Genomic DNA, 16,927 nt, shown 5'->3' on the forward strand with positions numbered 1-16,927 from the left:
TTTGCTTGTCTGAAGCTTTTTATCTAAGAGGTTTTCAGGAAGAACTCATGAGAACAATATCTCCTGGGTTATTTCACACTAATAACGAGTTGCCTGTGCCCATTATGCTTTCAAGTCAGTTTTGCTGGACATAAAATTATTAACATATTCTTTGTTTTTGAACATCTTAATTATGTAACTTCTTTCTTTTGGTGTAAAGCATTGCTCTTGAGAAGTCTGATAATAGTTGATTTTTCCTTATAAGTCAATTATTTGCCTAGATTCTCCCCTCACCACCTCACTTTTCTTGAAGTTTGTAATTTTATTTGAATATGTCTGATTATTCTGGGTTGATATTTTCAGGTATGCAGTATGTGCTTTCAATATGTAACTTCAATTTTTAAAAATTTCAGTAAGTTCTCTTGGTTTTGTTTTTATTACTTGTCCTCTTGCTTTGGTTTTCTTCAATAACTCTTATTATTGACACGTTGGAAGTTCTTTGCCTAATTTCAATATTTGTCACTTTCTCTAGACTATTTTAGAAAATAGCCTTCATTTCCTACTGATTTAAAATATTTCTTCCTTTTCACCTTTTTCTTTTAAGGCATTATCTTAAAGTTGCATCAGTTTGCTCTTATGTTCCTTCTAGTCTTCATTCCTGAAATTTTTTTCTTATGTTTTTAATTCTTTCCTGATTTGTGTCACCTTATTTATATGACTTTCTAATTCTCAGTTATGTTGTTCTTTCACATTGTGCATAATTGAAATTTTAGGTCATTTTAAAATAGAAGGTTACAGTTTTGATCTCTTCCGAGATATGTCCTGCTGGCATGCCTTTTTTGTTGCTAGGAATGTCATTTTGCTCCCTGTTCTCCTTTTGCTTAAATGAACTTTGCATGGGATTTGGCCTCAAGACTTTTCCATTGTTAGTTTTTAGGTGGAATTAGTGTTCCTAAAATTGAAGAATGAGATGATCAGGATGGCTTTTCCAGCTTCAAGAGTGCCCTCTCCTGTGGTTTTCACATGCTATGCAAAAATATGATGGCTTGCTTCCTGAGGTTCCTTGGCTATCTGAATCTTTTTTTTTTTTTCTTTTTGAGACGGAGTCTCGTTCTGTCACCCAGGCTGGAGTACAATGGCAAAATCTCGGCCCACTGCAACCTCCGCCTCCCTGGTTCAAGTGATTCTCTTGCCTCAGCCTCCCAAGTAGCTGGGATTACAGGCACCTGCCACCACACCTGGCTAATTTTTGTATTTTTTAATACAGACAGGGTTTCACCACATTGGCTATGCTGGTCTTGAACTCCTGACCTCAAGTGATCTGCCTGCCTCGGCCTCTCAAAGTGTTGAGATTACAGGCATAAGCCACCATGCCCGGCCTTCTTCCTCCCTTTTGATTGTCCAGATCCTGCTCCATTTTGATCCCATGCCCAGCACTATGTGATTCTGTCATGCAAGGGAAGCCAAGTGGGTCAGTGTTGAGGGTTCTCAAGGCTCCGCTGCTCCAGTCCCTTGCTACTTGCTGACTCTCACCTGCTCCCGGACTGGGTGAGACCCTCCCAGCTTCTGCTGCTGTCTCCAGTTGTCCCTTCTTGCTTCCTCGTGAATACCTGCTGGCTCTTTTGGGATTCTCCTGTTCTTAGGTCCATCCGAGGGCTCCTTGTTTCCCTCTGGATGGGGCACCGAGGGCCAGAACCTAAACCAAGGAAGCCTCCCTGGGGGAACGTACAGGGATCTGATGACATGCAGGCGGCTATGGGAGGGCTGTGCTTCCCCGGCTTGTGTTTTGGTGTTCACGGGGATACCTTATCATCTAATTTTAGGCGAACATTGTCTGTAGGTTTTACTTTTGCTAATCTGACCTGCTTATTTTTATTTTTTATTTTTGAGACAGAGTCTCACTCTGTTGCCCAGGATGGAGTGCAGTGGCATGATCTTGGCTCACTGCAACCTCCACCTCCTGGGTTCAAGGGATTCTCCTGCCTCAGTCTCCCAAATAGTTGGGACTACAGGTGTGCATCACTATGCCCAGTTAATTTTTGTATTTTTAGTAGAGATGGGGTTTCGCCATGTCGGCGAGGCTGGTCTCGAACTCCTAACCTCAGGTGATCTGCCTGCCTCGGCCTCCCAAAGTGCTGGGATTACAGGTGTGAGCCATTGCGCCTGGCCTGACCTGCTTATTTTTATGTAGAAATTTGGAGAGGTTCAGAAACTGCACTGGCATGGCTACCAACCATCTTCCCAGCCAGTTCAGTATTTTTGATGCGAGGTTCCATACTGGGCCACAGGGAAGAGGAGATGTAATGACAAATGTGTGTAAAAGCGTGTAAGGTGTCCTGTCATCCTAAGTGTCCTGTAACCCAGCTGATCCTGCCTTCTGCTGCCCTGCAGCCACGCCTGACCCTCTTCCTCAACTCCTGCCGGCTTGACCTCCGGTCTTTGTTCCTGGCTCAGGGGATGGGGCATGCAGTAGGGCACGTCCCCAAACTGGCTGTCCTCAGGCTGGGGGACCCCCTGGCCTTTATGCCCTTGTCTTGCCTGCTGGGATGTTTCTGGGGATTTCCTTGTAGAGTGGTTTTTGGAGAAAAGGAAAGACCTTTGCCCTGCGGCCCATAAAAGAGATGGTCCGGAGAGCAAGGCCCTGCTGTGAGCGTGCCCCGCCATCTGCTGGCCATTTGCTTAATTGCAGAGAGGAGGGCCGTGGGGGCTCCACGCCTTCACCCTCAACCAATGACGTGAGTTAATCCTTTTTCCCTCTAGTTGAAAACGTTGTATTTATTAAATACACCGTTAAACTAATGATAATAAAGGCAAGCAAATAAAAAGTTTTCCCGCACGATCTCACTGTCCAGACAAGCGCGTATATACATATATATATTTCTTTCTCTTTAATCATAAATAAAAGTGAGGGCTGGCACAGTGGTTCACACCTGTAATCCCAGCACTTTGAGAGGTTGAGGCAGGAGGAGTGCTTGAGCCCAGGAGTTCGAGACCAGCCTGGGCAACAAAGTGAGCCCCTGTCTTTACAAAAATTAAAAAAAATTAGCCGGGTGTGGTGGTGTATTCCTGTAGTCTCAGCTACTCAGGAGGCTGAGGTGAGAGGGTTGCTTGAGCCACAGAGGTTGAGGGCGCAGTGAGCTGTGATTGCACCACTGCTCTCTAGTCTGGGAGTCAGAGTGAGACCCTGTCTTGAAAAATGAAATGAAATGAAATGAAATGAAATGAAATGAAATGAAATGAAATGAAATAAAATGTGTATTTACTCTATGGAGACTGGGCCCCTGTGTCCTTCCCTTCTGGCTCTGGAAAAGGGGAGGAAGAGCTCAGATTCTGTAGCCCCAAAATGTTGGCTTTAAATCTCACTTCAGTCACAAGCTGGGCAAGGTGGACTGGTTAATTCACCTCTCTGCTTATGAATCTCTGTGTGTCAGGCAGGATAATATCTCTCCCCACCCACCACACACACACACACACACACACACATATACACACACACACACACACACAAGATGTGTGTATCCTAATGTCTGGAATGTATGATTATCCCAGATTATGCAGGTAGGTCTAACCTAATCACAGGCGTCCTTAAATACAGGGAACCTCTTCTGGCTTCAGTCAGAGAGATGTGACATCGCTGGCTTTGAAGCTAGAGGAAGTGACTATGAGCCAAGAAACATGGGTGGCCTCTGGAAACTGGAGAAAGGAAGGAGACAGATTTTCCTGAGAGCTCCCAGAAGGAACACAGGCCTGCTGACACCTTGATTTTAGCCCATAGGGCCTGAGTTGAACGTCTGACCTCCAGTACTATAAAATAATAAACTTGTGTTGTTTTAGCCAGTGTGTGTGTTAATTAGTTGCTACAGAGAAAAACAAATACACTGCATTATGTGGGCAATAATAGATAGTACCTATTTCTCTCTCTCTCTCTCTCTTTTTTTTTTGAGACAGAGTCTCGCTCTTTTTGCCCAGGCTAGAGTGAAGTGGCACAATCTTGGCTCACTGCAACCTCCACCTCCCGGGTTCAAGTGATTCTCCAGCCTCAGCCTCCAGAGTAGCTGGGATTACAGGCATCCACCACCATGGCTGGCTAATTTTTGTATTTTTAGTAGAGACGGGGTTTCACCATGTTGGCCAGGCTGGTCTCAGAATCCTGACCTCAGGTGATCCGCCTGCCTCGGCCTCCCAAAGTGCTGGGATTACAGGTGTGAGCCACTGCACTCGGCCTAATAGTACCTATTTCACAGGGTGGTGGGGAGAACGAAAGGGGAAAATTGTGGGAAGTGCTTTGTAAATTGTAAAACATTTTATAAACGTCTTAAGATCTCCTTTAGGAGGATGTCCACTTATTATTTTACTTATTCTAGTTATTTTCTGAGCACCTACTGTGTGCCAGGCATTGCACTCATTGCAGAGGGTTACAGGAGTGAACATAGTCCCTTCTTTCATGGGGCTTACAGGTCACGAGGGTGGCAGGACATTAAAAGGCCATGTAAGCATAAGCATCATGGAATTATAACTGTGATGTGTGCAATGAGGGGATTGTCACAGGGAGCTGAGAGAGTGTGGAGCCAGGAACCTGCCAGACCTCGGGTTTCAGGCCCCAGGCTTTGGGCAGCCTCTCCAACCTCTCCAGGTCTCATTTTCCCGCATAGGCTGGTCTGCCCTGATTGTGGATAGGGTGCCAAGAACCAGAACTCAGGCCACAAACAGCCTCCTAGGGGCCATCAGATGGGTCTGTGCTCATCCAGAAATCTGGGGCCTTACAGGGAGACTCCTGGGCTGGTACATCGGGTGTTGGGGTGTGGAGTCCTTGTTTGAGTTCAGTAAGGTCAGGGCTGTTTGGAATGATGGCCAGGGGAGAAGGCAGGGCTTGGCACATGGCCCCAGACCTCGAGCCCTCAGGCCTTCATCTTTTTCTTTAACAATTCCAGAATATGGTTTACCAGGCTGGGTTGGGCTCAGGCCTGTGGCTGTAGGGAGTGAAGCTGAGTCTGGGTTCAAGGCCTTGTGGCCACAGATAAGGGGACAGCAGCGGGGACACTTTATTGGGCTCTAGAATCCTCTCTTTGGTGGACACTGGCCTGAGCTGCTCTGTGTTGTCTCCTGGGTTTTCCAGAGCTGCATGGTAGCCCCGCCCTAGGCCTCCAGTGAAATGAACAGGCTCCTTTGGAAACAGACTCTCAGGGGGCACAAGACAGTCCCTGTGCCCCAACAGACCACAGAATCTTACCCTGCTAGAGGCACTTTTTGATGGGGACTGGAGGGCTAACAATGAATCGCAGACTTGAGACAAACTGAGGAACCTCAAGGCCAAGCCTGGGGGGCAGGCAGGTCAGAGTCCCAGGGGACTCCATGCCAGTGAGAGATCAGAGACAGAGCAGGAGCTCTGCTGTCACCTGGTGGCAGATTTTGGAACTGCTGTTGGATCAGATGCCTCCTCTCTTGGGGTCTCGACTTTCTGTTCCACCCTGTTTAGCTCAGCTCATCTCAGCTCCTGAAAAAGTGAACAATAGGGAGGGCCCAGAGAATAAATTTGGTAGAGATGGTGGCAAGTTCTGGCCATAGAGTCCCTTTTGCCTTTCACTCTCCTAGCACTGGCCAGGTTCACCATAGTTCTGAGAATCAAGGGCAATTCCAGAAAAAGGGCTGTTATTGGGAACTGGGCAGCCACCCTGCCCTAACCCTCACCCTCCTCCAAAGAGACCACCATGGGCTTCACAGACCTCAAGGTCAGTGTTGACGATGTCTCCTTTAGAACTGACACCCTAGGAAACTTGAGTTTACTCGGGCACCTGCAGCCTGGGTCAGGGGCCATAACACGTGATGGACATCGATGGGAAATATGGTGCTGGCTAGCTCAGATTTTCACAGGAGATTCCTCACAGGCTGGGAAACATGGGAGCTGGTCCACCCTTGGATATCAATGTAAGTCATTCTGGCTATTATTAAAAAGTAAAAAAACAACAGATGCTGACGAGGTTGCAGAGAAAAAGGAACGCTTTTGCATGGTTAGTGGGAATGTAAATTAGTTCAACCATTGTGGAAGACAGTGTGGCAACTCCTCAAAGACCTAGAGGCAGAAATACCATTTAGCCCAGCAATCCTATTACTAGGTATATACCCAAAGGAATAGAAATCATTCTATTATGAAGACACATGCACATGTATGTTCATTGTGGAACTCTTCACAATAGCAAAGACGTGTAGTACATATATACCCTGGAATACTATGCAGCCATAAAAAGGAACAAGATCATGTCCTTTGCAGGGACATGGATGGAGCCGGAGGCCATTATCCTCAGCAAACTAACCCAGGAACAGAAAACCAAACACCGCATGTTCTCACTTATAAGTGGAAGCTGAATGATGACAACATATGGACATCTGGGGGTGGGGAACAACACACAGTGGGGCCTATGGGATGGGGCCAGGGGAGGGAGAGCATCAGGAGGAATAGCCAATGGATACTGGGCTTAATCCTAGGTAATGGGATGATCTGTGCAACAAACCACCATGGCAACAAACCTGCACATCCTGCATATGTACCCCTGAACTTAAAATAAAAGTTGAAAAAAAAAATGTAAGCCATTCCTCCCAGGCCTCACCTATCTGTAAGGAGTATGTGTCTACAAGTTATATGGTGTAACTACGGAGGTGCCACCAACCCTGAGACGAGTCAGCCTGTAGGCCATGGAGTAGTCAGCTCAAATCCTGAAATCAGGAATGCAAAATGTTTATGAAACAGGTGATTTTTTAAAGAAATGCAATTTAGAATCCTTTACATGTATCTCTTAAGAAGTCGTGTCTTAGAAAAATTATAAAAGAAAACCGAAGAAGGAATAAGGCCTACAGAAAAGTGGGAAGCATTTTGGCAAATGTGTTTTAGATCCTTAACTTGGCTTCAGCTGGAGTAAATGAACTAGTGAATGAATTTATTTTTGTATAAACTTATGAGTAATAGAAAATTATTTTTGGCCGGGCGTGGTGGCTCATGCCTGTAATTCTAGCACTTTGGGAGGCTGAGGTGGGCGGATCACCTGAGGTCAGGAGTTTGAGACCAGCCTGGCCAACAGGGTGAAATCCCGTCTCTACCAAAAATACAAAAATTAGCTAGGTGTGGTGGCACGTGCCTGTAATCCCAGCTACTCAGGAGGCTGAGGCAGGAGAATCACCGGAACCCGGGAGGTGGAGGCTGCAGTGAACCAAGATCACGCCCCTGCGCTCCAGCCTCAGCGACAGAGCAAGACTCCATCTCAAAAAAAAAAAAAAAAAAAAAAAAAAAAATTTTTTTTTTCTTCTCTTCTCCAGCAAAACGATGTTGACAAGTATTAGAGGGAACATGGGAACACAGGAGAACTCATATGCATGCACTTTGAGAGACTATGGACTTGGAGGATGTGGCTGTAGCAGTTTGTAGGAGTTAAAATTTGGAAACAATTCAAGTGTCATCAGCAGGAGCACAGATAAATACATCGTGGTGCATAAGGCAGATGTCAGTGTGTGACAGCCTCTTTAGTTAAAACAAATGATCTCTGTGTATTGCCATGGAAAGAACCAAAAAACTATGTAGGATTAGAAAGTAAGTTGCAACAGCATATATACAGTCTATTATTTATGGATTTATATATTGTAACAAAAGAGGAAAACACTATGGGGAATACACAGTGCTTTCATTTGTCAAAGAATGAATAAGTGCGTCTTTGCCTGGGTAAGGCCTGGTCACCTTTCAGCTCTCAGCTCAGTATGTCACTGCTTCAGGGCAGTAGGTGCCTGGACAGTGGGTCTCAGAACCCAAACCTTTCCTTTACGTCTCTGTTATAGTAGCATATTTGTGCGATTATTTCTTCCTTATAGCATTCATTCGAGCAGGGAGCCTGATCACCCTCTTCACCATGGTATTGCTAGAACTTAGCTCAGTGCCTGACACATGGTACCTACTCAATGAATTTCTGATTTCTTTCTGTTCCCCTGACTAGGTATAAGCTCCATGAAACGAAGGGGCGAGACGGGAGGGGTGCTGGTTTTCTTTCTCATGGAATCCCCCAAGGCTTAGCGATTAGGAGGGCAGGCTGTGGAGTCAGAATTCGGGAGCTCAAATCCTGGCTCTGCCACTGCTAGCTGTGTGACCTGGGTCAAATAAACGTTGCATCTCCGAGCTCAATGTCTTTATTTGTAAAAAGGGTAAGGATGCCTTCCTTAGAGTGTTGTTAGAATTAAATAGTATAGCGTGTGAAAACAACCCACCAAAGTGCTTGGTATTGGGGCCTTATTTATTTGTTGAATATACAATTGCCCCCGTTGTGAGAAGCACCTGGGCCGGGGCCTGTCCTATGCAGCCAGGATGCTGCTTGTGTTTCAGCCTCTGGGGCCTGTTAGGTCATTTCTCATATTTACACCAGGTGGCGCTGTGGCCATTCTCACCGGTGATGCTCAGCCCATCGCTGGCACAAAGCTTCAAAGTGGCTTCCAGTCTGCTACCCAGACAGAAGCCCGTCTGCAGGTCCCCAAGTGGCCGTCCCACTCTGCTTTAACCTCTCAGAGATGGGGCGCTTACTGTTCACAGGCTGGAGACGCCTTCAGGGCTGGTCTGAGCGTCTCTATCCTCTGGGTTGGGGCAACTGGACCCTGGCGGAAAAGGGAAGCCCAGATGGAAAGTCATGGGCTGACCAGGGTTGGAAAGGGTTTAGGTGAGGCCAGCAAGCTGCTCAGGAGGCGCTCACTCTCAGTGTGCAAGGGTGGGACTGACCTCACTGGAGGCTTCATGAGGACACCTTGGGGCTGGGCTGCGGCCAGTCCATGGCTTTAGACCTGCCTGTCCTCCACTCGTCCACAATAGTATAGGGCACCCACCATGTCCCAGGCTCCATATGAACTCGCTTGTTTCTCTTAAGAACCCTAGCTAGTAAGAACTATTATTCTCTGTATTTTTCAGATAAGAGAATTGATGTAGAGACAGATTAAGAAACTTGCAGGTAAAAAGTGGCAAAGCTGAGGTTTGAACCCTGGCAGTTTGGCTCTAAGTGTCACCTCTTAGCCATCCTCTTCCACTGCTGTGCTGACCCGTCCGTCCTTCCTTCCCTGCCTCTACCAGTCTCCCCATCCAGCACACACTTGCTAAGCTGTCGCTCCGTGGGGCTCAGTGGGGAGCAAAGCTGGGCACTGCCCCGGCCCTTGTGGGGTTTTCAGCCCATCAGGTGGAGACCTGGCTCTGCCCTAACTTTATCCTGTGACCTTGGACAGGTCCTTTGACGTCGCTGTGCCTCAGCGTCTTCACTGTGAAATGGGAATGAGCATCCTGGCCTCGCTGAGTTTTGGGGAGGATGGAATGACTTCAACCTTCGGAGCTGCAGCCTGGCATCGGGGGGAGCATGGGAAGTGGTGACCATGATTGTGATTGGCATCAGCATGGATAGGCTCCCTCCAGCCCATGCCAGAACTGGACCCAGAGTCGGTGCCCGGTGACCATGTGGAAGTGTGGAGGAAGAAGCCAGTCAGGATAGGATGTTCCTGGGCTTGAATCTTGGCTTTGGCACTGTGAAGGTCTGAGACTCATGATTTTGGGCAAAGCGTCTTCATCTTTCTGAGTTTTCCCCTAAAAACAGGAATGACTAATACCAACCTTGTGGTGTCCTTGTGGTTGTTCTATGAAGTAACAGGCACTTGGCATATAATGGGCACCTTTGTAAAATTTCATTTCCTGTCCTCAAGAGGAATCAGATGGCTGTGTAAACCCAGGGATCAGCACATCTGGAGTTCTTGGCACCTCCCCTTCTCCCAAGGAAGGCCTGGACCTTGTGGGATGGGCTGCAGTATTCCATTGTTTTCCTTTTGCTTTCTTCCTTTGTTCTTGTTTGCATTTTATTTCTTGAGAAAGGCAGGGCGGGGGCAGGGGTGCATTTCTCAGCCACCAGTGCATAGGACTCCATGTTAGCTGTCTGGGTGCCCAAAAGAGGGCTGCATGTTGCCCTCTTAACACCCAGGGCAGTAGGAGGGTCAGTTGGTGGGTGTGGGACACTGGGGTCGCCTCTTTGCACCTGAGGCCTCCTGAGACGCCATGCTCCAGATGACATGGGGAAGGCTGAGGGCTGAGAGGCTGCTGAGGGTTGGGGAGCCCTGTCTGGTCCAGCCTCTTCCAAGGTCTAGGGCTGTCCTGGGTGTCCTGATGCTTCTGTTGCTCCTGCCCAGAGATTAGAGCAGGGCTGAGCTGTGGCCCTGCCCTCGGGTGTTGAACCCAGTTGAGATGGCAATGGCTGGTTACTCAGGGGCTGGAGTTACGACAGCTGGGCAGTGAGGAGTAGCTGCCCTGGGATCTGGCCTAGCAGGCTGGCATTATCCCTGCTCAGCGTCCATCACCCTCCCCATGCATCCCAATGCTGGAAGCCTCATAGCAGGGTCCCTTCCCGCTTCTTCCTGCTGGGTGTTTCCATACACAGTGTCACTGACACTGTAGCCACACCTGCCCTTCTGTTTCAGAGAAGAGGAAACCAGGACGAGCCGTGACCCATCCGAGGTCCTGCAACAAGGAAGTATCCACGTCCGGTGGAGATTCACATTCAGCTCTACCTGGCCCCTCCCCTCCCCCCCTCTTCTTCCGCCTCCCCTTTCCCTGCCCCCTACTCCACCATCACTTAATTTTAATGGCCTTTTGATTGCGAGCCTCTTCTTGAAGAGAGACAAATCATTATTAATGAATTTGGACTGCTCCAGTGTAAATGAGCCAATAGGGCCCGGTGTGGGTAGCCAGCCAAGCCATGCAGGCAGCGGGCATCTCAGGACCATGCCCTGTGGGCCACAGAGAGCCCTGGTGTAGCCTCTTGTTAGCCGTTTATTTTCCTTCCCAATTAAAGCAGGCGCTTGACTGGAAGGGTTGTCCTTATCCTGGAGCTGGGGGGCGGGAGGCTTGCAGAAGATCCCAGCCCCCAGGCCTGAGAGCAGAGCTCCAGGATGGCCTGGGCTCCCCCTCTCCACCCGGCAGTCCCCCTTGGCCTGGGTAAATCGGAAATGAGGGCCGCTGCAGTGGGTACCAGCCCTTACCCTCCATGCTTGACTCTTTTCTTGGCAGCAAGATCTAGGGAGGCTCCCATGGCCGATTTTAGATTTGTTTTCAAAAACTGAAAGGAGAGAAATAATTCTAGCAAGAAAACAAAAACAAAACAATAAAAAACAAATAAAACGTCTTCTAAAATCTTTCAGTCCTGAGCCTTATCCCACTCTGTGTGTACTTTCCGGTATTTGACCGCCTTTGCCACCAGTCCCTAGTGCTGGGAACTTGAACTAGCCCCAAAGCTCGTGAGTCCCTGTCTTCTACCGTGGAATGGGGATTACATTATACACATCTCTGGGTTTGGGAGGTGATCGAAGGAGATAGGGGAAAGGGATGCATTTTGTAAATGAGGACTTCTGATGATAATTTTATCATAGGCAGGAGACAGACACACTCACACGCCCCCAAATCACTAATGGGGCCTCCCTCCGAAGGTGCTCCTTGCTTCTTGAGACGGGCATGATTACTCAGTAGGTTCTGTGTAATTATTTAATCAAGCCCCAGCGAGTCCTCAAGTCCTCGGTGTGGAGCTGGGCGGCTGACCAGGCCCCAACCTCCCCTCCTCCCACAAGGAGGCGTAATCAGAGACGCTGAGAGGGAGGAGAAGCCCCAAGCACTTTTCTTTGTGCAAGGACTGGGCTGTGTGGGAGGGACAGCCGGGAGGGAGGGGGCCAGGTCACCTTGGGGCTCTCCTCAACAGAGGACAGGGCAGGAGGGGTCTTTAAAGACCTGTTTTTGTGTGCCTTTCTCTTTCAGGACACTGAGGACCAGAGAGGAAAAGCCAGCAGGTCCCACGGTTCCCCAACTGCAGACCTGGCTTCTACCACTCATTCCCTCCCTCCCTCCCTCCCTCCCTTCTTTCCTTCCTTCCTTCTTTCCTTCCTTCCTTCCTTCCTTCCTTCCTTCCTTCCTTCCTTCCTTCCTTCCTTCCTTCCTTCCTTCCTTCCTTCCTTCCTTCCTTCTTTCTCTCCTTCTTCTTGACCCTGCTTTCCCACTGATTCCCTTCCCCTTCCCTTCCCTCCTTCCTTCCTTCCCTCCTTCCTTCCTTCCTTCCTTCCTTCCTTCCTTCCTTCCTTCCTTCCTTCCTTCCTTCCTTCCTTCCTTTCTTCCTTCCTCCCTCCCTCCCTTCCTTCTTTCTCTCCTTCTCCTTCTTGACCCTCCTTTCCCATTGATTCCCTTCCCTTCCCTTCCCTTCCCTTCCCTTCCCTTCCCTTCCCTTCCCTTCCCTTCCCTTCCCTTCCCTTCCCTTCCCTCCTTCTCCTTCTTGACCCTCCTTTCCCATTGATTCCCTTCCCTTCCCTTCCCTTCCCTTCCCTTCCCTTCCCTTCCCTTCCCTTCCCTTCCCTCCCCTCCCCTCCCCTCCCCTCCCCTCCCCTCCCCTCCCCTCTCCTCCTTTCTCTCTTACAGCGAAAGTACTGAACAGATGTCTGGGTGCAGTGGCACAGGCCTGTAATCCCAGCACTTTGGGAGGCTGAGGCCAGTGGGTCACCTGAGATCAGGAGTTTGAGACCAGCCTGGTCAACATGGTGAAACCTCATCTCTACTAGAAATACAAAAATTAGTTGGGCATGGTGGTGGGCACCTGTAGTCTCAGCTACTTGGGAGGCTGAGGCAGGAGAACTGCATGAGCCCAGGAGGTGGCGGCTGTAGTGAACCGAGATGGCTCCACTGCACTCCAGACTGAGCGACAGAGCGAGATTCCTTCTCAAAGCAAACAAACAAACAAAGAACAAAACAGTACTGAACAGATGCATGCATTCTCATAGTCAAACATGCAGATCATACGACAAAAGCAAAGGTCTCCCCTGATCCCTCTCTTCCCCCCAGCCACATTCCCACTCCCCTTCTCAGAGACAACCCCAGCTCCCAGTCCGAATACTCCTTCCAGACTTTCTTCTATGCATTCATACATTTACCTAAGTTCCTACGGAAGTTCTAGTTAGGTGTTTACTTTGGTTCATGTAAACATTCCTGACAGTGCTGTCTAGACCAGTTCTCACTGTGAGGGGTGGGAAAGCGGGGTGGGGAGGGAATTTTACTCCCCAGGAGACATTTGACACCATCTGAAGACATTTTTGATCATCACGACTGGGGAGGGAGGTGCTCCTGGCATCTGGTGTGTAGAGGCCAGGAGCGCTGCTAAACAGACTACCTTGCCCCAGACAGCGCCCACCACGAAGAATGATCCAGCCCAAAATGTCAGTAGTGCCAAGGTTGAGGAATCTTGGTCTGGAATGTTCTCAGCTTGCTTTTCTCTAATAATAATAATGATTAATAATAATAACATATCTTGGGAATCCTCGCAGGTTAGGCAATATCTTTCTCTCTCATTCTCATGACTTCTATGTCTTCTTTTGACTACATCACAGTCCATCCATGTCATCCTCTTTTGATTGATTTCAGGTTGCTTCTGATTTGGGGGGATTAATGGAAACATCCTTGTTCTTCCCTGGTTTGGATGCTTGGGCGTGGGATTGCTACGTCAAAGGGGTAGTTATGGGTTGATGGATTTACTAAGTCTTCATATAGTGCTTCCATTTTAAATACAACAGGCACTTATTTATTATTATTATTTTGAGATGGAGTCCTGCTCTGTTGCCCAGGCTGGAGTGCAGTGGCAGGATCTTGGCTCACTGCAACCTCTGCCTCCCGGGTTCAAGCGATTCTCCTGCCTTAGCCTCCTGAGTAGCTGGGATTATAGGCGTTTACCACCATGCCGAGCTATTTTTTTTGTATTTTTGGTAGAGATGGGTTTTTGCCATGTTGGTCAGGCTGGTCTCAAACTCCTGACCTCAGATGATCCGCCCGCCTTGGCTTCCCAAAGTGCTGGGATTACAGGCCACAACATACACTTATTTTTAACTTTGGTAGATATTCTGTGCTCTTCTGCCAAGGCCATGCCAGCTGACCCTCTGTCCTTTCCTAGCCCAAAGCCAAGGTTTCAAGGAAAATGAGACAAACAAAAGTTTTGAGTTATAGTTACTATGTCTTCAAGAGGACTAAAGGAAACTCAACCTTCCTAGGGTGGATGGGGGCCCAGTCTTGCCAGCCCCAATGCCAGCCCTTGCCATAGGCCCCCCAGCATGTAGCTGGCAAGGGACAGACTTGTCCACCCCCTGCAGCATGCCGGGGAAGAACTGGGACAGGCTGGGAGCCTCCGTTTTGCAGATAAGGCTCAGTGAGGCTGTGTGATTTGCCTACCAGCTCCGATAACTTACATCCTCCCAGAGCCCCTAGTGGGACGCCCATGGGTTGAGCAGAGGGAGAGCAGGTGTGCAGAGTGAGACTGGGCTATGGTCATGGACACTGGAACTTCTCATAGTTACATCAGCTGAATACCCTACTCTCATAGCCCTGGGGCCAGGGTTGCCACGTTTTACAGGACATCCATGCAATATTTGGGACATTCTTACCCTAAAAAATTGTTCATTGTTTATCTGAGATTTGAAAGTAACTGAGCAACTGTGTTTACCTGGCGACCCTGCCTGCTGTTCTCTGCACAGTGTCTTCTCCATGGATAAAGGGGGAGAAGGGGCAAATGGCTGGGATCAGACAACCTCTCTGTTTCTCACCTACCCCTTTCTCCCTTCTCTCCCACTTCCCTCAGAGGCCGAACATCCATATTCGACAGCTTGTTCTTGCCTATATGTGAATGGCAAGGCTGGAACAGAAGGCGGCAGACGTGTCCAGGGCAGCACTGATGGCCGGACTGACCCCACCTCCCCCCATCGTCCATACTTAGAGCCAGCGGCCACTGCAAGTGTAATTAGTTAATAAATCATCCCGAGTGATAAATAGAATGATAGATGCAGGTTTCACTTGATCACTTTTTTATTAAGGAGAAATAAATCAGCGCCACATTGTTGCTATAAACCTTTCAAACTGGTCAGATCCTGGCTGGTAGAAGCTGATTAACATGGCCACGTGTAGAGACCATTTGTAGCTGATCATCGAGATCAATCAATCCCTGTCAAGTTCCCTTCTTAGAAGAGGTAGCAGAAGCCAGGTGCTGTTCCTCCATCCACTGCTCCTGTGGCTTCTTGCTGCGGGGGAACTGGGGAGAGTGTGAGCGTGCTTTGGTGCCAGACAGCCCAGATTTGAATCCCAGTTGAGCCACCAACCAGCTGTGTGACCCCAGCTAGCTGTCATCCCCTCTCTTGGCCTCAGCTTCCTCTTCCCGAACGAGAGCCTGACACCAGGAACTTCCTTAGAGAGTTGTTCTGAGCACTGTGGTGTCAAACTTCTTGGTTTCAGGACCCTATTATGCACCTAAAAATTGTTGAAGACCCCCCCCAACCCCATGAACTTTTGTTTATGTGAGCTCTATCAATATTTACTGTATTAGAAATTAAAAGAGAAATTAAAAAAATTACTTGCTGACTTAAGCAGTCATAAGCCCAATACATATCAACATAAATAACATTTTTATTGAAGACATAACTGTATTTTCTAAAGAAGAATGTGAGAAGACTGTCATTGTACTCTATTTTTTTGTAAATTTTTAGAATCGCATACCTACTTCTTCTTTTTTTTTTTTTTAGACAGTCTCACTCTGTTGCTCAGGCTGGAGTGCAGTGGCTCAATCTTGGCTCACTGCAACCTCTGCCTCCTGGGTTCCAGTGATTCTCATGCCTCAGCCTCCCATGTAGCTGGGACTACAGGCACGCACCACCAAGCCTGGCTATTTTTTTTTGTATTTTTAGTAGAGACGGGGTTTCACCATGTTGCCCAGGCTGGTCTCCAACTCCTGAACTCAAGCAATCCACCGGGCTCGGCCTCCCTAAGTGCTGAGATTACCCGCAAGAGCCACTGCACCTGGCCTCATATCTATTTTTGCATTCAATCCATTCTAAGTTGTTTTGGTTCAATGTAATGAAGAAAATCCGGTCTCATTTCAATATGCAGTTAGAAAAGGAAGGAAGGATTTTAATAGTCTTTTCAGGTAATTGTGGCTATATCAAGTAGCCTCTGGAAAACTCCTCCATATATCCCTGGAAGAATGAGAGTAAAAAGGCAAATAGTATCTTAGCATTATTATGAAAACAGTTTTGACCTTGTGGACCCGCTGAAAGGGTTCCAGTGGTCCCCGGGGTCCCCAGACCCCACTTGGAGAACCACTGAAATGAAGACAGCCTGGCGAAGGGCCTGGACACAAAGGTGGTCCTCTGGAGACGCTGAATCCTGTCCCTGGCCTATGTCTTGCTAGGTCTTAAAGCGCCTACTTTCCTCTCCTCCCGCACACCCTCTATGGAGGTAGTGCTGATGTCTTCCTGTGCTCACCTAGGTCCTCTGCCCACCTCCTCCCCCTGCTCTGGCCTTGGGCGCTGACCTGTGAGTGCATTACAAGCTTCCAACTTCTGGAATGGGTTCAAGCAATGGGAGGTTCTAGCTGGAGAGTGGAGGGTGGGAGGGCAGTGAGGTTTGAGGCATTTATTTCTCCAGCTCCCTCCCTACCAGGTTGGTGGCTGAAGCCGCAGCTGCTGTTAGCAGTCCCTTCTCTCCCCAGGCCCCACTAACTGCTCTCCTCCTTGTCCCTGCAGGCCTCAGTGTGGTAAGGGCTCCCCACTGTTGCTGTCCCTGGAGTGTGGCACCATCCTGGGGTTTTGCTCACTTAAAAAAAAAATTAAACCCTCCTCAATTGCTACCTGTTTCCTGTGAGATTCTGACTGATGTATGGTTTTCTGGGAAAACGTCTGTTTTTGGATAAAACTGGAAGAAATACAGTGAATGAGGAATGTGAGTAACTCCACCCCATCCAATTGCATGGGCTTCACGGTTTGGTTTACAAAGTGTCTTCCCAGCCTTCGTTTATGAGTTTCTCGGTAGAACCTCTAAGAGGCCAGGCTCAGAGAGGACAGACTTGCCTAAGGCCACACAGTGGTGAAATGGTCTTGGCCTGTGGGG

General features: G+C 48.5%; 1 long non-coding RNA gene across 1 annotated transcript in view; it reads left to right on the forward strand.

Annotated features, from left to right (window-relative positions):
• The window catches only part of LOC103246010 (uncharacterized), a 48,898-nt gene extending 37,727 nt beyond the window's left edge, over window positions 1-11,171 (forward strand). The window contains exon 2 of the long non-coding RNA XR_005234953.2: window positions 9,220-11,171. This is a non-coding gene — a long non-coding RNA (uncharacterized lncRNA). The remainder of the gene's footprint in view (window positions 1-9,219) is intronic.
• Window positions 11,172-16,927: the final 5,756 nt, after the last annotated feature.

Source organism: Chlorocebus sabaeus, chromosome 2 (assembly GCF_047675955.1).
Source record: "Chlorocebus sabaeus isolate Y175 chromosome 2, mChlSab1.0.hap1, whole genome shotgun sequence".
Classification (NCBI taxonomy): domain Eukaryota; kingdom Metazoa; phylum Chordata; class Mammalia; order Primates; family Cercopithecidae; genus Chlorocebus; species Chlorocebus sabaeus.